We start from the raw sequence: 26,153 nt of genomic DNA, 5'->3' as shown, positions 1-26,153 counted from the left end.
AATCTACAGGGCTGGCTGGGAGTGCCCATCTTGGGGCCATTGGTCACAGCCACAGGGGTGGGTCCCTGGGTGCAGGTTTGGATTGCATGATCCTGTCTGGTGCCCCTGCCTAATAGCATGGAAAGTTAATATGTGACCAAAACCCGCCAATGAACTTGTATCTCCTAGGAATTTGGGATTGAGTCCAAGAGAGAGTTTAGTTAGTATCTTGATGTGGTTAAAATGTTTATATATAAAGCTTGGAATGGAGAATTGGCCATTTGCCACTTGATCCAGGCACTTGATCCAGGGAAAGACACACATGTGCACATACATTCACACAAGTGCACACACACACACGCACACACGAATACACAGATGCAGAATTCAGGGACGGATATCCCAGATCATGTGTCTGATCCTTTCTGGGTCCTGGGAGCATTTCTGACTATAGGTTTGGCGAAATACCCTAAAATACATTCTCCCTTCTGGATTTTGTTGTTGTTGTTAAACTAGGTCAAGTTTATTTCTACTATTTGCCATCAGAAGCAGAGAGATGGCCTATGACGGGCAGGGCTGTGCTGCGATACACTGAAAGAATTTGATTAACCAAAGTTCTACTCCTCAGGCTTTCATTTAAATAATAACAAAGGAACTCTCACATGCTGAGCAAAGGGATTATCATGACCTTTTCTCATAGCAGATCCTCCTCAGCAGAGGGACCTCTGCAAAGGCGACTGACGCCATTTTTCCAAGACTCAGCAACTGCATTTAAGCAGTTATTGGTTTTCACTGTTGCCTGATAAGCTCATTCCCCTCTGGGTGCAAGGAAGATCTAGAAAGCAAAATATGAAATGCACCCGTGTACTGTCTGCTACGGTTAGGGTTTCTGACTAAATTAGTTCCTGTGGAAGCAGTAAGCAATGCTTCCCTCATGCTGGAATCTGTCTGTGACCGTCACCATAATCAATGAGAAAAGCCCAGGGTTTGGGGATTGCCCCAGAAAGCCAGCCATCCATCCCCACCAGCCTCTGGGATTGGGATTCAGAAGCACCCAGGAAAGTGCCCAAGATGGCGGCCCACCAAGAAGCCAGCACCAGGCCAAAGGTCATGGGGCTCAGAGGGAGGAGGCTTAGGGTGCAGGGCCACCTTTCCTGCCTCTGAAGGACTGTCTCGAGGAAGGAGTGGGAGGGAGGAGCTGGTACAGGTGGTTTACAGGCAGGATGTTTGTTAAGGAGTGCCATCTGCACCTCCCCTGGAAAAGACGGAGGAAGGAAGCAGGATTGGGCAAAAGGAGAAGGCGAGGCCTAATGACAGCCTCGCTGACCACAGAAAGCACGGGAGCTAGAATGGCCCTCACAGCTGGTAAGCCTAGCTGACCAAGCCCTTATACCTTCCCCACTGGATGTGGGCCACCCCAAAAGGGCATGACATTGGGCCAACCAGCTCTCCGCAGCGGAGGCACATCCTGAAGGGGCTGCCAGCTTTGTCTGTAGACAGCATTCCCACGAGCTAGGGAAGCAAACTTTTTGGCAAAGGGGCATCTGGGTGACACATCACAGTGTCCACCAAAGGTACCCCCTGCAGAGGGCAGAACAGAAACCACTCAGAGGAAATTACAGGAAGCCAGATCCTGGTGCAGGCTGCTGTGCTGGTTGCAGCTGCTCGTCCTCTTTTTATTATAATTAGTTGGGAGGCCATTAGGCTGAGAGAGTTCCAACACGTCAGGTTCCTAAGCAAAGAAAAGCCCAACTCAGTGAAAACAGTAAAATGAAACTTAGGGTTAACCAATCACAAACTGCCAGCTAATCTCGAACTACAGGCTTTTCGCTTTAACCAATCAAATATTTTATTTGTCTTCATTGTGCAAACACCTTATAAAGGTTTTCCCGTTGTGCGCCCTCAGCGGAATCCCTAACAGCCAGCAGTCTGGCGCTGCCCGATACATGAATTGCTGGATGTTCAAATAAACTTGTAAAAATCCTAACATGCCCATGTTTACTTTTAACATTGAACCTATATGTACGAAGCGCCCATATACACTAACCCTTTGCTAAAAGCTTGATAAACACAGTTCCTGTCCAGAGTAGATAGTTGAGCAGTTCAAACACAGAAGTATTTTCCTTCCCACTGTGTGCCAGGCTTCTAGTCTATAGAGGCATAGGAGCTCAAATAAAATTTTAACAAGTAAAACTGTTACCAAAATTGTCTAGGTAAGATTTTTTTCAACAAAGATGCTGGTTGGCCGGGTGCGGTAGCTCACGCCTGTAATCCCAACACTTTGGGAGGCTGAGGTGGCCTCCCAAGGCCAGAAGTTTGAGACCAGCCTGGTCAATATGGAGAAACCCAGTCTCTGCTAAAAAAAAATACAAAATCAGCCAGGTGTGGTGGCACATGCCTGTAATCCTAGCTGCTTGGGAGGCTGAGGCAGGAGAATCCCTCGAACCCGGGAAGCAGAGGTTACAGTGAGCTGAAATCGCGCCATAGTCCTCCAGCCTGGGTAACAAGAGTGAAACTCCGTCTCAACAAAAAGAAAAAAGATGCTGGTTGAGGAATCAGAAAGCCTAAATTTGAATCCAGGCTCTGCTAGCTATGTGACCTTGGTAAAGTCTCTAAGCCTCTCTGAGCCAAATCTAAAAATGGCAGTCCTAATACCTACCCGTGTAGGGTTGAAGCGAGATGAGTAAGTTAACACATAAGGCTGGCACCGCCCATGATAGACAGCAAGGACACAGAGACTGCTAGTGGTCTGACTTTGTTCCTCTGATAACCACTCAGCCACTATGGATACTGTGAAAGTTATTGTTCCAACCAGAAGGGCCATAAACTGTTTTTTATGGCCTAATGAAAGCCAGATGCCAAACGGGGAACCACAGAACCAAGGTTTAGTCATGAAACCTTTGGAACACATAAGCCGCTTGGTGTCTGATGATTTCCATTACCCTTGGTCTAGAGATAGAGAAGAATTAAATACTTTATCTTGGGTGATGGTTCAAATCTGGCCAAGGTCCACCTGGACTCGGTCATTCTGAGTGACCCTGGTCAGACAGCATCCTTGTGAAATCAAGTAAACAGCTACTACAAGCAATCCAACACACACACACACACACACACACACACACACACACACACACGACAGCCTCACAGATAACTATCTGCAAAATGGGCAGAGCTCAGATTAAAACGTAAAAACCAAACTCATCCTGAGGATGAGACAGAGCCATTTGTGGCTCTGACAATTAGAAGAATTGAAGTCATCTTTGCCACCCAAGTTTGCTGAAAGTGGGAGGCAAGCAGAGTATTTTTATTTCTGGTGACCTAAAAATGCTATGTTATAAACAGAACAGTTGAAGATCCCAAGCAGCAGCCTGATTTTACAGCCAAGGAAACTAAAGCCCAGAGAGGGTTGGTAACTTGTTAAAGACACACAGCCCATCGTGGCTGGTTGAGTTGGGGTTGGAGTCCCAGTCCATGGCACTGCCCTGTGCTTTCTCTTAATCGTGGGGGTAGGCGGCCAGGGTGTGGCTGGCAGCGCCCTTGAGCAGTGCCAGTCCTGACTCACCATCCTATGCTATTTCTGGCTCTGCAGGCAGTGAAGAGAGATGGGGAAGGAGGGTCGGAAGTGGGAAAGTGGAATGGAGGCTGTATCTGTTCCCCAGGGCTGCCATATCAATGCGCCACGAGCTGGAGGGCTTAAACAGCAGAAATTTATTTCCCTACAGCTCCAGAGGCTAGAAATCTGAAGTCAAGGTATAGGCAGGGTTGCTTCATTCCAGGGCTCTTTCCTTGGCTCACAAGTGGCCATCTTCATCTTCACACAGTGTCCTGTGTGTATCTGTGTCCAAATTTCCCCCTTCTGTAAGGACACTAGGCATACTGGATGAGGCACCCACCCGACTCCAAGATGACCTCATCTCCACTTATCACATCTGCAACAACCCTATTTCCAAATTAGGTCACATTCTGAGGTCCTGGGGATCAGGACTTCAGAGCATGAATTTGGGAGCTGGAGGGACACAATTCAGTCCCTAACAGAGGCCTATCCTTTGTGAATTAGTCCAGAGGGACAAACAGACCCACAGGCTGGTGAACCCAGACATTTCCCGTGTGTCTTTGGCAGCTTGACATATAACATTATGGATCAATGAGAAAAGGATGGTCTAGTCAATAAAGAACCCAAATAACCCAGTGATTTCACTCCCAGGCACATACACTCAGCTCCGGTTAGCAAATGTGACACTGAGCTTTGTGTGAGAATATTCACTGCAGCATTGTTTATCATACCCCAAAAAATTATCTATAGGAGAAAGAGCATGTAGGAGGTTGTTACAGGCTGAAATAAATGTGCCCCCCGAAATTCATATGTCGAAGCCCTAACCCAGCACCCTCAGAATGTGACTCTATTTGGAGACAGGGCCTTTAAAGAGGTCGTTACATTAAAATGAGGTCATTACATTAAAATGAGGTCATTACATTAAAATGAGGTCATTAAGGTGGGCCCAGATTCAACTGGACTGGCATCCTTAGAAGAAAAAGCCATTAGGAAAGACACATACAGAGGGCCAGCCATGTGGAGACAGAGGAAAAGGAACCAGCCTGCTCACACCTTGGTCTTGGACTTCAGCCTCCAGAGCTATGAGAGAACTACTTTCTGTTGCTTAGGGCCCCCCAGTTTATGGTACTTTGATAAGGCATCCCTAGCAAATCAACACAGTGGTATATGTAGAAAAACATGCATAGAAAAGATAAACACCAACTTTGAAACAGCAGTTACCTCTCTAAGGAAGTGAGATGTGACCAGGGAGGGGTACTTAGAAGACTTGGACTATATTTGCAAAATTTCAGTTTTTAAGCTGAGTGGTGAATATCCGGACATTTATGTTATTCTTGCCATTTTTTATTATAAACCCACAGTTACAGGTCAGTGTGACTGCTGTCTGAGTGACCTCTCCTTTCAAGGTGGCTGGTGTAGAGGGGCTCTAACTATAACTTACTGGGTGATCTTGGGCTTGTCACTTCTCTCCTCTGGCTTCAGTTTCTCTAACTGGAAAATTTGAAAAATGAACGAATTCAGTGTTTCTCAGTGTGTTTCCTGGAACCCTAAGAGTGTGAGATTTTTAATATATATTCTATAGCAAAGAAAAGGTTACCTGATCAAATAATTTTAGGAAGCATTAGATTATCAAAGATGTAATCACATTGTTTTACTGCAGAAATCGCAAAGACTTTTAATGAATAACAGGGGGTTATCGTATGTATACAACAGTCATTTTTTCAAAGAATAGCAATCAATTTGTTTTTTCTGTTCATTCAAATAAGAGCTGATGTTCCTGATGGTTTTGAAAGAACGTCAGTACTTTTCTACGTGGGCTACTTTATGTAAATGAATATATTTAAAAAGTTTAGGCCGGGCACAGTGGCTCATGCCTGTGATCCCAGCACTTTGGGAGGCCTAGGCAGGCGGGTCGCTTGAGATCAGGAGTTCGAGACCAGCCTGGGAAACATGGTGACATCCTGTCTCCACCAAAAATGCAAAAATATCAGCCAGATATGGGGGCATGCACCTTGTAGTCCCAGCTACTTGGAAGGCTGAGGTGGGAGGATCGCCACCAGGAGGTGGAGGATGCAGTGAGCCGAGGTTACGCCACTGCACTCCAGCCTGGGCAACAGAGCAAGACCCCATCCCAAAAAATAAAATAAAATAAAATTTAAATTTAAAAAAGAAGTTTAAATGACAAGACAAAACAGATAGCTGTCTTATATGCGATAGACCGTACAGTGTGAGATGTGGCTTTCTTTTTTTTTTCTTTTGAGAAAGGTTCTGTCTCCATTGCCCAGGCTGAAGTGCAATGGTGTGATCATAGCTTACTAGAGCCTCAACCTCCCAGCCTAAGCAGTCTTCCCACCTCAGCCTCCCGAGTGGCCAGGGCTACAGGCACACACCACCATGCCTAATTTTTTTTTAAATTTTATAATAAGCTAGGTGTGTTGGCACATGTCTGTAATCTCAGCTACTTGGGAGGCTGAGGGAGGAGACTCGCTTGAACCTGGGAGGCAGAGGTTGTGGTGAGCTGAGATTGTGCCATTACCCTCCAGCCTGGCCATCAAGAGGGAAACTCCACTCAAAGAAAAAAAAATATATATATATATACACACACACACACACACATATATATATACACATACACACACACACACACACACACACACACACAAATGGGATCTTGCGATGTTGCCCAGGCTGGTTTTTTGTTTTTTTGTTTTTTTTGTTTTTTTTTTTTTGAGGAGCCAGGAGTCTTTGCTCTGCATGGGCACAGTGCAGTGGCTTGGGATCTCAAGCTCACTGCACTGAAGCTCCATACTCCGGGTTCCGCCATTCTCCTCCGGCCTCAGTAGCTTCTGGGACTACAGGCCTGCCACCTCATGACTAGTTTTTGTATTTTTTAGTAGAGTGAGTTTCACGTGTATGGGATGGTCTACGTCTTGACCTCTCGATCCGCCCATCTCGACCTCCCAAAGTGCTTTGGATCAAACAGGCTCCCAGCACTCCTCCCGGCCCATGAAACTGATTTTGAACTCCTGGTCTCAAGTCATACTCCCACCTCAGCCTCCCAAAGGGCTGGAATTACAGGCATGGGCCACCATGCCTGGCCAATAAGATTTTCTGTATGTTACGTGGACTCTAGTTTTGCAATATTTTATTAAGTATTCCATGAAGAAAGAGAACTGTAGTCACGTAAGCTTGGGAAACAACGGGTTAAGTAGTTATTTTTTTCTTCTTCTAGGATTTGTTGGAGCCTTTAATGTTCTAATATTATCATACATTTCTGAAAGAAGGGTAAGGGCGCAATATTCCCCAAATGTATTTATGGAACATTTTACTGTAGATGTTATATAGAACTAATGTTCTGAGAAACACACGTAGGTAAATGGCACTTAACATATCATGGTATATCTTGTAATGTGTATCATGCCATTAAGTATCTTTCATTTCTATCTTTTTATTTTATTTTATTTTTTAATTTTTATTTTTTTGAGATGGAGTCTCACTTTGTCGCCCAGGCTGGGGTGCAGTGGCTCCATCTCGGCTCATTGCAACCTCTGCCTCCCAGGTTCAAGCAATTCTCCTGCCTCAGCCGCCTGAGTAGCTGGGATTACAGACACATGCCACCACGCCTGGCTAATTTTTGTATGTTTAGTAGAGACGAGGTTTTGCCATGTTGGCCAGGCTGGTCTCGAACTCTTGACCTCAGATTATCTGCGTGCCTTGGCCTCCCAAAGTGCTGGGATTACAGGCGTGAGCTACTGCGCCCAGCCCATTAAGTATCTTTTAAGTGTGGTTTTTAATGACTGCACACTTCCCCAGTGTCTGATGATGCCAAAGTCCTGGAAGTGGAATTAGTGGGTCGAAAGGAATAGGCCTTTTTAACGCCTTTCATAGGCGTTGTCAAATGCCGTCCAAGAGGCTAGTAATTCACTGTTCTGACCAGCACTGGGTGTTACTATTATCTTTTCAAATTGACACTTTGATTTGGTACCTTAGTAGTAGTTTGATTTTTTAAAAAAGATTATTTTTTGTTAGTTTTGTATACTAGACATAGTAGTCAGAATAATGACCCCCAAAGATGTCCACATCCAGATGCCCAGAACCTGTGACTGTTTTACCTTACATGGAGAAAGGTACTTTACAGATGTGGTTAAGCTGAGAATCCTACAATGGGAAGACTAGACTGGATTATTTAGGTGGCCCCCTAAGTGCATCATGAGGGTTCTTATAAGAAGGAGGCAGAGATGTAGCAGAAGATGTGACAACAGAAGCAAGACATTAGAGTGATGTATGGAAAGGGCCACAGGCTAGAGAATGCAGGTGACTTCTAGAAGTTAGAAAAGGCAAGGAAACAGTTCTCCCTTCGATTTCAACCCCTTGAGAATGATTTTGGACTTCTCACCTGCAGACAACAAGGGAATACATTTGCATGGTTTTAAGTTAGTTTGTGGTAATTTGTTACAGCAGCAATAGGAAATGAATACAACAGAGTATCCAAAATATGTAAAGAATTCCCATAAATCAGTAAGAAAAAGACAAACCATTAGAAATACAGTCAAGAAATCAGAACGGATCCTTCACGACAGGATATACGATTGGTCATTAAGCATATGAAAAAGTGCTTAGCCTCATTAGTTACTAGGGATATACAAATTATTTAATAAAACCACGTTCACCAGAATGAATAAAGTTTAAAAATCTGATAATACCAATTGTTCATAAGGTGTAGAGCAACAGGAGCTTTCTTACAGTGGTGATGAGAATATGAACAGATATAGTCACTCTGGAAAACGGTTTGGGTTTATCTACTAATACTGAAGACAGACATACCCTACATCCAGCAGTTTCACTCCCAAGTAAGTATTCGCCAGAAACATATGCTTACCAAGAGGCCAAGAGGCATGTGAAATATTAAGAGCAGCATTATTTATAAGTACCCCCAAACTGCAAACAACTTAAACTTCCATCAGTGGAAAAGTAATAAAAATAATTATGGTGGACTCACACGATAGAATACTATGCAGCAAGGAAAATGAAGGAACTACGGTTAATGCAACAATGTACGGATTCTCACAAGCATAGTACACAGCAAAAGAAAGCAGATGCAAAATAATACATACATTCGATTCTAAGTATAAAAAGTTGTTTTGGAGGCTGGGCGCCGTGGCTCACACCCATAATCCCAGCACTTTGGGAGGCCAAGGCGGGCAGACCATGAGGTCGGGAGATCGAGGCCATCCTGGCTAACAAGGTGAAACCCTGTCTCTACTAAAAATACAAAAAAAAAAAAAAATTAGCAGGGCATGGTGGTGGGCGCTTGTAGTCCCAGCTACTGGGGAGGCTGAGGCAGGAGAATGGCATGAACCTGGGAACAGAGGTTGCAGTGAGCCGAGATCATGCCACTGCACTCCAGCCTGGGTGACAGAGCAAGACTCCATCTCAGAAAAAGAAGAGAAAAAAAGTTGTTTAAAAAACAGGCAAAACTAAGAAGTAATGAATAATAGAATCAGGATAAGTGTTTACTTTTGGGGAGGAGGAAGGAAGTAGTGATTGGCAGGAGGCATGAGGAAGCATTTCCGGTTCTGGCAATGTCTGTTTATTGACCCAGGTGATGGATATTGACTAAGCTATACATTTATTTTGTGCCCTTCTCTGTACGTATATTACACTTCACAGGGACAATTTTTTGAAAAAAAAAAGAATTTTTTTAACGTACTGTTTGTTTTAACTCTCAGTTCATAACAGTTTAGTTTTTATCATTTAGCTTAATCTTTTAAAAATAAGATTTTTCTAATAATTGCAACAAAAATACTTTCAATAAAGTCTTTCCTCTTGAATCTTAGAACGCCCCACCTTGGCCCAGCATGGCAGTCCATGCCTGTAATCCCAGCACTTTGGACTGCTAAAGTGGAAGGATCACTTGAGCCTGGGCAACGTGGCAAAACTCCATCGCTACAAAACTTTTTTTAAAAAATTAGCCAGGCATAATGGTGCCCATCTGTAGTCCCAGCTATTCAAGAGGCGGAGATGGGAGGATCGCTTGAGCCTGAGAGGTCATGTTTGCCGCGAGCCATGATTGCACCACTGCACTCCAGCCTGGGTGACACAGCATGACCCTGCCTATACACACACACACACACAATCTTGTTAAATGAAAAAGTTTGAGATTTAAAAAGGCACAGAGAATGACACAATGACCCTAGGGTCACATTCAGAGAGAGAGGTGTGTGTGTGTGTGTGTGTATATCTATATATATATATCTCACATGTAGATAAATGACTAAAGATAAATATAGCAAGGTTTAATTGAGGCTATCTTTCTGAATTGCTATTACTGGCATATTCTTTTTTTCATGTTTTTCTATATTTCAAAATTTTCTGCAAAGAACACTAGCACTAGTTTTACAATCATAAAAAACTGCATGTGTATACTCACACACATACATGTAATGTGTACATGGATACACATATGTATATGTGGCTGGGTGTTTTCTTCAAATGTCGCCATCCACAGACCGTGAATGGAGATGCTGGACCCTTGCAGTGAAGCCACTCTGAGGGCTCTGCTGTGGTTTTGGGACATGGGTGAAGCCATATTTTCATTGGGTTCTTCTTGTACTTGTCCTAAGAGAACAGGGACATCAAAGGTAGAAGTGCCTTCTCTGAGTTATGATGTTCCCGGTGGCCTCTGCCTTTTGGGGAATGTTCTGCAAGCATCGTCTGTTTTAACAGCGTCTGTGGGTCTTTTGCAATACTGTGATGGAAGCCTCGGTCCCTTCCACAACCCAGTGTCTCTTTTACACTCAGCATGTTTTGGCAGGCAATTCATTCCAGGAAAATGCCCGGCTGTTCAAGTCAATTTGTATTCATTCTTTTGTCAGAAAAAGAAAACTGTGTAACTCAATATGTTCCTCCCTTTGTTTTAGCTGCCAGGACATTTAGACCCAGACTCAAGATGGCTTTATGGTAATCAGCTTTTAGAATAGCTGGGCCCCCCAGGAGTTCGAGACCAGCCTGGGCAACCCAGTGAGATTCTGTCTCTACAAAAAATAAAAAATTAGCCAAGTGTGGTGATACATGACTGTAGTTCCAGCATCTCGGGAGGCTGAGGTGGGAGAATTGCTTGAACCCAGAAGATCTAGGCTGCAGGGAGCCATGATGACATCGCTACACTCCAGCCTGGGTGACAGAGCAAGATCCTGTCTTCAATGATCACTGATTTCCTAAAGCTCCTTTAAGTCCTGCTGGTACTACAGGGTTACCATATACCAGAGCTGAACAAAACAAGGCACAGCCGGCGGGGCTCCCAACACCCCAGGGTGTGGCCCAGCCTCAGTAAGAGAAGCAACTTTTCTGGAAGCTTCCAGTCGATGCCAGGCTTCTCTTTCTCCTGCCCATGGCATTTCGAACTCCCACTGTACAACAGATCAATTAGGGTCCCTTGCATCCTGTAGAGATCTCTGTACTGAGGGACAGAGCCATGTCTGACTTGTCCTTGTTCCCACGGCTTCCTGCAGGCTCCGGGGCACAGCAGATGCCCAGTTAATGTTTACTGAACAAAGGAGGTGGCGAGGGACTCAGTGAGCCTGGCTTAAGCTGTAGGCAAAGGGCAAGGAGTGAAGTGGGTTCCCCGCCTCCCTTCCCAGAGCTCAGCCATTAGGCAGTGGCAGGAGGCTGCTATGGGTGAGAGGGAGCAGGCAAGAACCTCACCGCTCTGCCTGCCCGATTTTTTGTTTATTAAAGTTCTGATCTAGGCCCAGCACCTTTCATACAGTATCTCATTTAGTCTTCTCCTTGGCCCAAATATGGTGAGAAAACGAGGGCTCAGAGAGGCAAAATAGCTTGTCCTGGGTTGTATAAGGTTAAGAAGCCCTGCAGGGGCTCATTCTGACTCGAATGGGCCCTCGTTGTGCTTTTAAGGAAAAGGAACCAGCCTGAACCAGGTAGCCCCTGCCGAGTCCCCACAGGCCCACCGAGACCCTCCCTCATCAGTGGACTGAGAGGAAAGTTCCCAGAAAGTCCAGTGGCTATTTTAGGGGAAGAGACGGGCCATTTATCATAGCAGACAACGTTCCCACTTGCTGCTACAACAAACATAGCTATTTCAGAGACCTCAGGCTGGAAAAAGCCCAGGGAGGAAGGGCAGCTTAGTCCAGCTTCATTTTTGTGAATAGGAGAATGACAGCCATAGAAACATGGCCGAGAGTTCCGAGAGCGCTGGAAAGGGAAACATTTGTGCTTCATCACTCAACCCAGAAACTCGGGCAGAGTTCTAATCTATGATGGACTCTGTCTGCTTAAAGGCAAAAAAATAATAACCACGAGTGGAGTGGGGAGCATTTCAGCGCGTGACACATCAAACACCACCCTTCGCCCCGAGATGACGCCCAAACCCGCAGAAGCCATTTTTGTGGCTGCAAAGGAGGGAAACAAACCGTTCTCCAGGGAGGTTGGAGGCCAGGCCCCTCCTAATCAGAAGGTTATTTTGACTTTCAACAGGCCAAGGTTTCATACCTTACCAAATTTTCTCATGTCCTTAAATGTTCTTTCTCTAATAATTCTGTTTTGTTGTTTGTTTGTTTGCTTGTTTGTTTGTTTTGAGACAGAGTCTCCTGCCTCAGCCCCCTGAGTAGCTGGGATTACAGGTGTGTGCCACCATAATTTTTGTATGTTTAGTAGAGATGGGGTTTCACCATGTTGGCCAGGCTGTTCTTGAACTCCTGACCTCAAGTGATCTGCCCACCTTGGCCTCCCAAAGTGCTGGGATTACAGGCATGAGCCACTGCGCCCAGCCTTTCTCTGATCATTCTAAATGTGGGGCACAATCAGACATTCAACAAATGTTACTGAGCATTGGCCGGGGCAACATGGGGCAGTCAACCCAGGAGGTCCAAGGAAGTTTCTGGATCTGGGGAAGCTGAATGGATAGGAACTCCCCAAGATGACCTGCCAGACAGTGGAGTCTTGGGGCTTGGTGACTAGACCTGCATTTTAAAAAACTGTTTTCAAACATTTTTTCTTAGAGACAAAGTCTCATTCTGTTGCCCAGGCAGGAGTGCAGTGGTGCAATTATAGCTCACTGCAACCTTAAACTGCTGGGCTCAAGCGACTCTCCTGCCTCAGCCTCCCCAGTAGCTGGGACTACAGGCACTCACCACTGCACCTGACTATTTTTTTTAAGTTTTTGTAGAGACAGGGTCTCATTATGTTTCCCAGGCTGGTCTTGAAGTCCTGGCCTCAAGTGATCTTCCTGCCTCTGCCTCCCAAAGTGCTAGGATTACAGGCATGAGCCACAGTGCCCAGTCCCAAGACCTTCATTTTTCTAAAGATTTTTTAAAATGTATTTTTTTGCTTTTTAAAATTTTTTATTGTACTTTAAGTTCTAGGGTACATGTGCACAATGTCAGGTTTGTTACTAAAATATTATTTTAAAATAAATGTCCTATGGCATCCGGCCAGCTACAGTTGCATTGAAAAGAAACATAAGATGTACCTGCCTCTCCCCAGAGGCTCTGGTTGCTTAGAGGTTCAAGGGAAGGCAGACAAGGAGGAAGAGCTGCTGTTGACCTGCGTTCCCTGCTCTGATCTCTCGCTTATTCCTTTGCAAATCTCTTCCGAGCCATTGCGCTGTCTGAGCTTTATAACGGCCTTGTAAAGAGAAACCATGAGCTACAGAACAAAAGCAAAGTCTTCCTGTAGAGAAGCCGTAGGGCTCTGAGATAAAACTGAACCTATTTTTTACTAAGGTTTATTGTTTCTCTTTCTCAAGTACTGTACCATTGTTTTTTAATAACAGCTTTATTAAGCCGTAGTTCACATACCATAAAATGTACCCCTTTTAAAGTGTACAATTCAGTGGTTTTTAGTGTAGTCACAGAGTTGTGTAACTACCACCACTGTCTAATTCTAGAATATTTTTACTACTCTTAAAAGAAACCCCGTACCTATTAGCAGTCACTCCACTCCCTGCTTCTCTGGGCCACCTTTTTGAAGAGAACAGCTGATGCCACCTCAACTCAAAACCAGGGAGGGCCTTTTGTTTTATAAAGAAGTTAATGGGAGCCAAGGGCAGGAGAGGCCTTGGCCTGAGATCCCACTGGAGCTAGTGGCAGGGACAAGGAGAACATTCTAGTGAGGTCCACAGCTCAGCACTACAGGGCCTTGGGAGGCAGGTGGGTGAATCAGATCCGTGCCCCCAGGGGTACCAGGGAACTTGTTAAAATACATGGGGAGTTCTGACGAAAGCCTCCAGGTCTGCCAAGCTCTCAGGGGATGCGAGGTGGCATCAGAGAGGCCTTCATGTGAAGTCGAATGACCTCTGGACTCAGAGTCACTCAGATTTGGAGTCAGACTGGGATCTAGACTTAGCATCCCCCAGCATTTGTGACTTGAACGAGGCTCTTTTCATCACAAGAACAAAGTCTCACCCAAAGTAGTTTAAGCAAGAAAGGGAAAGTTATTGGATGTAACTGAGTTGTTCTACTTCAGAGTTTGAAGCCAGGTCTCAGATGGCAATATTTACTTTATGAAGCCAGTGGATTCCCCTTCTAAGTCCGGAAAGCCCCACACGACAGGCAGTATGGGGAGGCTGGAAGGAATGGGAGAGCCCAGTCTCACTGCCTTAACCTGGAGAAGCCAACTGCCCAGAAGTACCCGGATGCTCGTAGGAGCTGCTTTCTAAGTCATGAGGGAAGCACCACAGCTGGCTCCGGCCCTGGTTGTCACACACGACAGCCATCAGCGGCCCCACTGCCCTTCTCCGACGCTGGTTTTGGCTGGGACATATGGAGGGACTGACTTTGCCATGTCAGAGCTTGCCCCTGCCTCCCTAAGTGAGGCTACTCAGAATCTGTCCTCTAGAACCTTCTGTCTTTGTGTCTCCAGATAGCAGCTGGTAGATTTTTCCAGTAAGTTTTTTTTTTTTTTTAATCTTCCAATAGGGTATCGTGTTACATAAATTTAAGCCCTAATAGAACATTCTGTTACAAAAAGATATAGCAGCAGAATCTCAGGGAACTAAAGGCTTCGAGAGTGACTGGAACAGGGAAGCTGGCAGAACCATCTGTCAGGACTTCTGGGGTCATTGTATGACAGTTTCATCGTCTGCTCTGCAGAGAAACTTCCTTTGCTTCTGTTTCAGATGACAAGCTCAGCTGCCCAGGCCTGGCCTCACCAGGCCTCCCCAGTCAAGGGCCCAACAGAGGCTAAGAAGGGAATCTGGAATCAAAACTTCCAGAGAAAATATCTGATTGGCTTAGCCTGGGTCACTGGCCCATCGCTGGTCCAGTTAACCAAGGCCGGGGTAACGAAGTCACACTGAGTGAGCATGGCTGTGGGTGGGATTAGTTCACAAAGTAAAGGGCATAAGTTGGAGAGGCAGATACCCCAAAGGTTGTCTAGAATAGCCCGTTGCCTTACATAGAACAAATGCGTTGGAGCCATCACTGCATTTTAAAATATGGATGGTAACAGCCACACCTCTGAGTTTCCAGGAGGGCGCGTGAGTTGTTGCCTACACAGGGCTGGTTGCCATTCTTTGGGAAGTGGCCATTTCCAGCCTGTGAGGTCCTCAGGGCCCTGAGAACCGGGGGAGGGGAGGCAGCGGCTTTGCACGGGCCCTCCACACGCCCAGCTGGAAGGCAGCGCCCAGCTCCAGTGCCGTGCGAGGTGGTGCCAAGTCCACGCCACACTGTTGGAGAGATGCCAGGCCATTCACAGGTTGTCTCTGAGACACCAACAGTCATAAATCCTCAGCTTTGAGATGTGCTCGCCTTGGCCCAGCCCACTATAAATAGGCCTCTTTATTTCCCTGCCTTCACGCTAAGGAGAAAGAACAGCAGAGCTGGGGAAGAAGGACATTCCAGAAATGCCACAGAGACCTCAAGAGAGCGCTGCACTGTGTCTGCCTCACAAGAGAGAAGCGAGCTGCAGGAAGAGACCGAGGGCTCCACAGCCGCCGGATGAGGGGAGGGCCTGTCCGGGCTCTCACAGGGCCCCAGGGGCAGGGGCAGGGGCCAGGCCCTCTGCCCCAGGCCTGTGATCTTTCCACTCTGTCAGGTCTACTCGAATTTAAAGCGGTGGAATTTTGCTGCAGCGTGTCATTCTGAGTGAACTCTGAAGATGTCAGATAGCCCACAGATTCGCGGGGGGAGTGGCTGTATTCACTTTAAACAGACTCATTTTCAAACAAATCGTCTCCATCCAAGTATACTAAGAAGGAAGTCCTGCTTCTAATAGTAGACTTGTTTACTCAATGGGAAAAAAATATGTATAACTTTTTAATCCCACAGCTGCTGAGGCATGCACTGGGGATACCAAGTTTCTCTCTCTCTCTCTCTCTCTCTCTCTCTCAAGACCAAGTCTCCCTCTGACGCCCAGGCTGGAGTGCAGTGCTGCGATCTCGCCTCACTGCAACCTCCCCCTCCTGGATTCAAGCAATTCTTATGCCTCAACCTCCTGAGTAACTTTGATTACAGGCGCACGCCACCACGTCTGGCTAATTTTTGTGAGCCTCCCAAAGTGCTAGGATTACAGGCGTGAGCCACTGTGCCCGGCCATCACCAAGTTTCAAAAGAGAAAAGAGAGGGTCCTCCTGCTAGGGCCTCACCCTCAGGTCCTCCCAACTGACTGGCATCTTGACGTGATCTCTTTTGGTTTGAGAAAGTAAAGGTGAAACCTTTGCAGGCACATTTTTTTCCCAATCCGGATGACTTAAAAATATGTACACGCACACACACAAACACACACACAAACACACACACACACAAACACACACACAAACACACACACAAACACACACACACACCCCAGCTCCTCCACTTAGGAATTCCTAGTGAGTTGTATTTTTTCCGCTTGTTTCTCCCTTAATAATCTTCATGTTGATTTGTGCCTGCTGATACCATTTGGGTGCGAGGTTTAGGTTGGGAACAGCTCTTCCCAGTACCACTGTTTCGTTTCTTTCCAATCATAGACTTGAGGTCTCCGTAGTAGGGTCAGAGGTTAGGGCTGGAAGTAGAAGAAGGGGGCCACAGCTTGTGTGGGCCTATGTCACCTATTTTGGGCATGGGACTTCTGAGTCACCACCTCAATTAAACACAGGTGTTCTCAGCAGCCCAGCCTGCCCAGAGATGTTACAGGGAGCCCTCGAGGGGGAGGTGGTCCTCTCAAGAGCATCAAGACGGGCAGAAAAGCACTTTTAAGATAAGGCCCCCAAAGTGACATCTTGGTAAGGAATGAAGTTTGGTCATTCCTTGCCAAGGTCTGGTTTCAAATCTTGGTCTCAGAACCTTCTATTATCTGATGTATAGGGCAGCTTACTTATCTCCATGTCATAACCTGTAAGATGGTTCTCTAATTCACGAATCGCAAGGTTGTTAGATACGTGAAAGACGGTGACCGTTAAATGTCCACACACAGTAGGTACTTAGCAGATGGTATGTGCCATTACTGGCATCCATTCTGGAATTAAGCTTTGTGTTCATTGTGTTTTCTACCCTCAGACCCTCAACCTAAGCTCTTGGATGGCAAGAGCTGATTTACTCACCTTTGAAATTCTCAAAGAACAGGAAGGTGTGTAGCTAGCTGTCAGCAAATCCTTGTGAGTGAACCCACCAGCACCTGGGCCTCCCTCTGCCACCCAAACCCTATCTTGACACACACACCTTAGAGGACTGTGCTTTCAGATGTCCCTTCACACACGTCAATGGTGATAGTTGGTGGAATAAGAGATAGACACTTGGCAAGAAGCAGAAACCTAGAAAAGCACAGCATATTTTGGTTTCAGTGGCAAAGGCGTCAATGAAGAGGACAGCCTGGGGACAGTCGAATTCCCAGAAACCTGTCAGAGGTGAGAACTGCAGAGTCTCCAAGGCAAGGTCATTGGGAGGGCAGGGGCTGCAGAGGTCTGAGCACAGGCGTGTCTGTGGGTGTGGAAGGGTAAGACCATTCCCACTCATTGATGAAGTACCACTGAGGGCCTTCTATGTGCCAGGTGTGGGGCTGGGTGCTGCAGATGCAATGGAGAATGAGACACAGCCAATGGAAACAGAGACAAAGAAAAGGTCGTGGCAAGAGTCTGTTTGGCACCAGGAGCAGGTACACAATGCTCAGAGAGCACACAGGAGGTTGAGAAGAGGTGCTGGGCAGTGACAGCCCGCCTGGGACCTGAGGATTGAGGAAAGGAGTCAGCCTGGCCAGAGGAGGAAGAACATTCTGAACAAAAAGGACCTCACTTTAAAAGCCTGAGCATGCTTGGTTTGCACTTGGAAGTCGAAGCTTACAGAAGCCTGTGGTTCTAGGGGCTGGCACTGGGGCAGACCTGTTGGATCCAGCAGTGGGTGCCCCAAGGGGAGTCTCCTGGGTGACAGACTGGGCATTCCAGGAAGCGTTCTTCCTGGGGTGACAGCACTCAGCGTCAGCAGGGATGGAGGGGGTGAGAAGTGCCCTGCGGACGGGAGCAGGGAGGCCCAGGACAGAGCAGCAGCTTTACCTGTGGCAGGCTCAGTGGCACCTGGTTCTGCGCCTTGTCCTGGAACTTGGAGCTAATGAAGGAGGAAGTTGAGCCTTTCGTTCGGCTGTCCCTTTGGCAGACTATGGCCCAGGCAGTGGCCGACAGCAGATCAGATTCAGTTTCAATGGTTAACTGCTTTGCCACAGGCCTGGCACTCTGTCCAGACCAGAGAACACTCAGATTCAGGGTCAGTTTCCAGCCATGGTTGGAAATACCCTCACTCCTCCATGACATCCCTCTGCCATTGTAGGCCTTAAAATGCCACCATCAAAGAGGCCAGTGCCTCCATGGGGCTCAGCATAGTGCCTGGCAGAGGACAACAGCCAGTAAGCGTTTGCAGTTGGAAGTGAGAGAGGAGTATGAGCAGGCGCCTACCTGCCCCAAGTCCTCTCCCACGTCCTGTCACCGGTGTCACTCTGTCTCAGTCATTCAACACACTGCGTTGTGGTATAAGGAGAGCCAGACGCCCAAGTGTGCACCTCTGACAACCTGCGTGACTCTTAGCAAGTCAATTTTCCATGCGAGCACACGAGTCTCCATTTGTGCTGCGAAACAGCGTGGTTTGGGACCTGCCCGTCCGCCTCACAAAATCACAAGTGATGGTCAGTTGATATACAACAGATGTGTATGTGTAACCATAAAGCACAGTGAAGAGATGATTTGCTCTGTGTAAGAATTCCCCAGTATCGGCCGGGCGCGGTGGCTCACGCCTGTAATCCCAGCACTTTGGGAGGCCGAGGCGGGTGGATCACGAGGTCAGGAGATCGAGACTATCCTGGCTAACACGGTGAAACCCCGTCTCTACTAAAAATACAAAAAATTAGCTGGGTGCGGTGGCGGGCACCTGTAGTCCCAGCTACATGGGAGGCTGAGGCAGGAGAATGGCATGAACCCGGGAGGCGGAGCTTGCAGTGAGCTGAGACTGCGCCACTGCATTCTAGCCTGGGCAACAGAGCTAGACTCCCGTCTCAAAAAAAAAAAAAAAAAAAAGAATTCCCCAGTATCGCCTGCCTCTAGTTCAGCGTTGTTGTCATTCGTGCGCATGGGTGGGACAGAGCTGACAGATTTCCTTCCAGAGAGAAGCAGCCTGTACCTTCTTTGCTGACAGAGGTGCTGACTCCAGGCACCAGTGAGCATCGTAAGGAAGCCAGGGTCATGGGTCCAGGCAGATCCCTGCTCCCAACCGGTCTCTGTTTCTGCGGGTAACCAGAGAGGCCACAGCAAGCATCTACAGCAAGGGTGGGGTTCCCTGGGGTCAAAGTCACAGAGAAATGGGGAACCCTGGAATGCAAGGGCAGGGAGGGACTTGCCAATCAGATTCAGCAAACATTTGCTCAGTGCCTCCAGGACATACTAGGCACCAGGCCAGGTGACTTACACACATTAAATAGTTTCATCTCCATGACAACCCTGGGGCTCAGGTGTCAGGTTATCTCCATTTCACTAGTTCCAATGAGTCGTGTGACCAGGCCAAGAGCACGTGCCATGCCCTACTTGACCTGTTTGGATCCTCTCATTGATGTGATCTCATCTGAAACATCACCTTCTCAGAGAGGCCTCTCAGATGCCTTCTCCTGCTCTGTCTCCCAGGCCAGAGTGCAGTGGCAGAATCACAGTCACTACAGCCTTGACCTCCTGGCTCTGGTGATCCTCCTGCCTCAGCCTCTCAAATACCTAGGACTACAGGCACATGCCACCACGCCTGGCTAATTTTTAAAAATTTTTTGTAGAGGCGGGATCTCGCTATGTTGTCCAGGCTGGTATTGAACTCCTGGGCTCAAGCAATCCTCCCACCTCAGCCTCCCAAAATGCTAGGATTACAGGTGTGAGCCATCATGCCTGGCCTTTTTTGTTTTTTAATTTACAGAATGCTTTGTAATTTACAGAATGCTTTGTAATCACACACTTGTGTGTTGCCTTATTTAATGTCTACCTTTCCAACTAGACTATAAACAAACACAAGGTCCAGAGCCCTGTCAATTTTGTTCACCACAGTGCTTAGGAAGCTTCTGAATAAACGCTTGTTGAACAAGCTGTAGGAATAAATACAGGTATTAAGAACTTAAACATACATGGTCTGATTTTAAAAATTTTCTCCTTTGTTGTTTTTCGTTGCTCTTCTTGCTAGGTAAGAGATGAGAAGTGGTGTTTTCGGTGAGATTTTTCAATAAAGCCACAAAAGTTCCCATAGTCTTTCTCACCCTGAAACCACTGAGCATCTGCCTGTGAAGTGAGGCTAAGGCCCTCAGCAAATCCCTGGATCCTCAGTGATCTCTTCCCACTTCATAATTTACCCAGCACCCAAAGCATTGCAGATGCCCAAAGAATTCATCGTGACTGTGGATAAGCCAATTAAATGTGCTCCTTAACTCTTGAATACACGCAGATTGTGGCTGTTTCTACCCTGGCAGAGAAGCGTATTTGGTAAGCACCTGTCTTGAATAGAGTCAGCTGTGGCTCAGACCAGGCTGTCAGTAGTTTAACTGCACCATTTCACTGATGGAAATGCCTCCTGTACTCTTCCTTCCAACCCTGGTCCTAAGAATCACCGGAGATAACCAGCCAAATCTCTTTGGCTAACACTGGCACCTAGTAGGCACTTAGTAACCGTTGCCTCTCTTCCTTTCCATACCTGTCAAGGATGGGCTGTGATCCTATGTCCTCCCTACCCCAGCCCCCAGGGACATTCCGCTCCTCTGAATTCTTACACAATTTCCTCCATCCTCCTAACATTGGTCGCTAACTCAGCAAACTTTGAACTGAGACATTTCTCCTCTGAACATGTCAGTCTTCAAATTCAGGTTGCGAGCTCCTTGGAGACAGGGATTTATTTGGTCTGATACTTTGAGGTCTGACCATTCTTGGCCCCTAACAAGGTTAATATAAGGGCCTGGCCTTGCCTAGAGTAGCTGCTCCATAGATAAGGACCAAACCTTTGAACCTCTTCAAGACAAGGTAGATTGGATGTAGGATAACCTACGAAACAAAGTTGGCATGTAAGCATCCATCAGCTTTTCCTTTTTCAGGTCTGAAATGAGTTCTGTCTAGGCCTCCACCTTGAAAACTGAGCCCTTGACCCCATCACTGTAACTTCCAATTTCCCTTCCAAGAGGACAACCGGAGGCTGGGAGATAAATAGGGTTTCAGAACTGGAATTCGATCAAAATAGGAAAATCAGGCTGGGCACAGTGGCTCACGACTGTAATCCCAACAATTTGGGAGGCTGAGGCAGAAGGACCACTTGTGGCCAGGAGTTCAAGACCAGCCTGTGCTACAGAGCGAGATTCCCCCCATCTTTACAAAAAATTTATGAAATAGTCAAGTGCAGTGGTGCCTATAGTCCCAGCTACTGGAGAGGCTGAGGCAGGAGGATTGCTTGAGCCTGGGCAGTCAAGGCTGCAGTGAGCCGTGATCTCGCCATTGCACTCCAGCCTGGGCGATAGAGTGACCCCATCTCAAAAAAATAAAAATAAAAACGATTAAAATAAAATGAAAAACTCTGACGGATGAGGGTCAAACTATGAAAACAGAATTCTGTCCAAGAGGTTATTGTGGGGCCAAAAATGGCCTAAAAGCCAGAAAACAAGAAGTTAGGCATTCACTGAAATGCAAACCAGACAGAAAGCAAGAGAGCAGAAACAGCTGGACAATTGCCGAGAAAGAGCCTGGGACTCTTGACGCTTGCCTCCACCCGTGTGGACGGGGTGCCCAGTTTGACGGCTCAGAATCAGAAGGGCACCCACATGGGCCTCCCCAGCTTCCTTTGGCTCAAGGGCATCCAGACAGAAAGCGAACAAGGCAGTAGGAAAATGGAAGTTCCTATTTCCCTTTTCATTAAAACGGTGGGTATGCCTTTTCTCACACAGAACTTCCCTCACATTCTGGGCTCCCGGCTGTGTCCAGGAGTCCAGGACCTGGCTTTCAGCCAACGCACAAACCTCCATTTTAGTCCGGAGTTAGAAATCTGTCATGCTTTGACGTTTTGGTCAAATGGCTCATGTCCAGCATCCACCAAATGTGCATTTTGCAAAACTGCCCTCTCTCCACAAGCTGCCGCCTCAATTCTCATTGTGAGTGGCTGAATATAACAAGGAGAACCTTCAGACTAGAAATTGCCTGATTTCTCCTGCAAACTTCTGCCCTGAGAAGGCAGATGTGGGACTGCAGACACAGGAATTTATTCATTCATCTCATTGAAAAGCTACCAGTTGGTTCCTTCTTGCTTCTCCACAATAGAAAAACTCTTTAATGAGCTCTCTTTTTGTTTTTCAAATCAGATATGCAAAGAAGCTCATAACAATTTTTTTTTAAATGCAAAACAAGAATCTCCAATTATGGGAGCAAAACCTTCAGCTTCTGAGTTCCTGTCTCACTGAGGAAATGGATTTGAAACGGCGAGGAGGAAATGAGGAGGCAAACTTTCATGTCTATTTTAGTTTTCCAGTGCAGTCCTATTTCCTTTGGACTTTGTATAAACAAGGAAAGGACAGTTGTTCAGTTATTACAGATAACCTGTGTCTTTAAAGTAAATGTATCTTATCTAAGTAGGACTCCAATAAATGACTACACTTTTTCAAAATATAACTTCCCAGCTTATAACAAGAATAATAGCAAACATCACTTTATTAAGCAATTACTATGTAAAAGCACACATGGGAAATATTGTTGACTGGCTATTTCTGAAAGCCTATTACAAAGAAATAAAATCATCAGTATAACAAAGGAGTGTGTGTGTGAGAGAGTGTGTGTGTGTGTGGGTGTAAGTGTGTGAGTGGGTGTGGGTGTGTGGCTGTGAGTGTGTGGGTGTGGAAGTGTGTGTGTGTGTAGGTGTGTGTGGCTGTGTGTGACTGTGTGAGAGTGTGTGTGAGAGTGGGTCAGTGTGTGAGAGTGTGTGTGTGAGTGTGCAAGTGCACACACGTGTTGTAGTATTGTTCATAGTGGCAAAAACTAGAAACAAAGTGAATATTGATAATGTGGGCATAGATGACAAATTATATCTCCAAATTATGAAATAGAATCCAGTCATTAAAATCAGAGCTTTACCACGTGACTAGGATGAAGTTCCAAAAAGTATTGTTGAGTGAGAAAAGCAGGATACATAGGATACATGAAATTGAGTATAATATGATTTCCCTTTTTTTTTTTTTTTGAGACTGCGTCTGGCTGTGTCGCCCAGGCTGGAGTGCAGTGGCATGATCTCAGCTCACTGCAACCTCCGCCTCTCGAGTTCAAGTAATTCTCCTGCCTTGGCCTCCTGAGTAGCTGGGACTACAGTCACCCACCATCACGCCCCAGCTAATTTTTGTATTTTTAGTAGAGACGGGGTTTCACCATATTGATCAGGATGGTCTCAAAATCCTGACCTCAGGTGATCCACCTGCTTCAGCCTCCCAGAGTGCTGGGATTACAGTCATGAGCCACTGCGCCTGGCCGATTTCTTTTTTAAAATGGTCAAAAAAAACATTTATGGCCGGGCGCGGTGGCTCAAGCCTGTAATCCCAGCACTTTGGGAGGCCGAGACGGGCGGATCACGAGGTCAGGAGATCGAGACCATCCTGGCTAACACGGTGAAACCCCGTCTCTACTAAAAAAAATACAAAAAACTAGCCGGGCGAGGTGGCGGGCGCCTGTGGTCCCAGCTACTCGGGAGGCTGAGGCAGGAGAATGGTGTAAACCCGGGAGGCGGAGCTTGCAGTGAGCTGAGATCCGGCCACTGCACTCCAGCCTGGGCGACAGAGCGAGACTCCATCTCAAAAAAAAAAAAAAAAACAAAAAAAAACCATTTATATAAGTGAGAATATAGCTATATACTTTTATTATTGTATTACCATGGGAAAAAACATGGAAGGGGGAGGCTGAGGCAGGAGGATCACTTGAGCCCCGGGAGTTTGAGACCAGCCTTGGCAACATAGCGAGACCCTCATCTCTACAAACAATTAAAAACTTAGCTGGGCTTCGTGGTTCATGCCTGTAGTTCCAGCTACTCAGGAAGTTAAGGTGGGAGGATCACCTGGGCCTGGAGAGATCAAGGCTGCAGTGAGCCGTGATTGCGCCACCGTACCCTGCCAGGGTGACGGAGAGACTCTGTCTTAAAAAAAAAAAAAAGAAAGAAAGAAAAAGAAAAAAATAAACTTGGCAGGTGCATTCAAGGTTATCGACACGGTTATGTGGGTTGTGTCATGGGCCCGGGTTCAGCCTGGAGAGGTGACGTGAGTGGAACAGACTAGAAGGGGAGGGAGGGGAAAATAAAGAGAAAGGGAAAAAGGAATCTGTTTAAGGAAACCCACCAGAGTATACAATATAATCACACTGATGTGTTTATATGCAATTATGTCAGTTATGAGTAATGAAAATAAAAATGGCTTTGATTTTTTTCTCAATAACCTTGTGAAATATTATTTTTCCCGCTTAATAGATAAGGAAATGGATGATCTGATTTGCCAAAGGCTATCTGATTCTAAGGCTTAAATTCTTTTCCTGTAAGTGTGATGCACAGTTATAGTGAAAAAAAATCAAATATCATAGTAAAGTACAATGAAGATTGTAAAAGCTCCCGAGTCCCGGAGACACTGCTATTAAAATTTGAGAAAACAACACTCCAGAAGTTTCTCTGTGCATATATACCATTTACCAAATCATGCAAAATATGCCAAAGCCAGTCTGCTGTGAGGTTACGGGGGAGGTACTGCACCCCTGCAGGAAGTGGATGCTTTTACTCTCACTCATTCTGAAAAGTGGATAATCCTGGGCAGAGAATTAGGCCAGTCTGAGGGCTGAGGGAGGAGGGGGCAGGCCCAGGACCCGCCTTAGGAGGCTCAGCGTGGTTCCTGCGATGGGAAGGAGCTGCCCTGACTGCTGCAGGCAGCCAGCCTCCCAAAGTGTGGATGGCAAGTAAGAGGCATGGATAATGGTGGTCTCTATCCTCCTGAACAGCTTTCCCCCTGGACAGCCGTGAAAGAAATTGGGACTGACCTTTGGACAGGAGGATGACTGTGTCCCCTCCTGGGGTCAGAGGGGAACACTGCTTCCAGACAGGGCCTGCAGCTGACCTTACAGCCTCTCCTGACATGGCCACATGATGCTTTGGTCATGCCTTCTGATGAATGGCTGTCTGCTTATAAGCATAGATTCACCAGAGTTGTCAGTTACAGCCCAGTTACTAGGAGGCCTCTTCTGAATGTGATACAGGTGAGAGGGTCTCCCCTTTTCTCTTGGGAAGACACTGAGGTGAAATAGGCCTGCACCAGCCAATACAGAGGCAGCAAGGAGGGTCCTGAAGACGCTCACATGGCTGCAGAAGGGACCAGGGGTTTCCTCCAGCTGCCTGGTTGGCCGCTGCTCTGAGAAGATACCAGACCCCTGCTCCGGTGACTTCAGGGAGGCCACCCTGGACACAGCCAGCAGAAGCTGGTCATCGATGGAGGGGTCAGCCTACAAGGCACAGCCAAGTTCATGTTCTTCGGGAGGTGGCAGCCAAGGTAAGCCTGAGGGAGCTGATTCACAGACGAATCTTCAGACATATCTGGAGAAGGGAATCTCGGAGATATAATCCTCCCTCCATTTGGAATGGCTGGGGGCTCCTGGGCATTATGACTTGAGTATTAAGGAAGGGTGACTTTATTTTGCACACCAAGCTGGTGAGGTGAGACATGTGCATTACATGGATATAGATCTGCATATCCAAAATACAAAGCTTATCCTGCTGCTCCTCTGCTTAAAATCCAGCAACAGCTTCCTCTGGGGTGAAACCCAAAGTCTTTACCATAGACCCGCACTCCGAACACTACACGGCAGCCATGATGAAGTCTCAGTTCCCTCCTCAGATCTCCAGGCCTTCACCCATATTTCTGCTTAGAACACTTTCTACTCCACTCACCCGGACAGTTCATAGTCACCCTTAAAGATTCAGCTTAATGGTCGGGCGCGGTCGCTGATGCCTGTAATCCCAGCACTTTGGGAGGCCGAGGCAGGAAGATCACCTGAGATCAGGAGTTTGAGACCAGACTGGCCAACATGGTGAAGCCCGGTCTCTACTAAAAATATAAAAAATAAGCCTGGTGAGGTGGTGCAAGCCTGTAGTCCCAGCTACTCAGGGGGCTGAGGCAGGAGAATCGCCTG

This window comes from Papio anubis, chromosome 14 (assembly GCF_008728515.1).
Source record: "Papio anubis isolate 15944 chromosome 14, Panubis1.0, whole genome shotgun sequence".
NCBI lineage: Eukaryota > Metazoa > Chordata > Mammalia > Primates > Cercopithecidae > Papio > Papio anubis.
The sequence above is the reverse complement of the archived record's forward strand: the minus strand, read 5'-3'. Positions refer to the sequence as shown.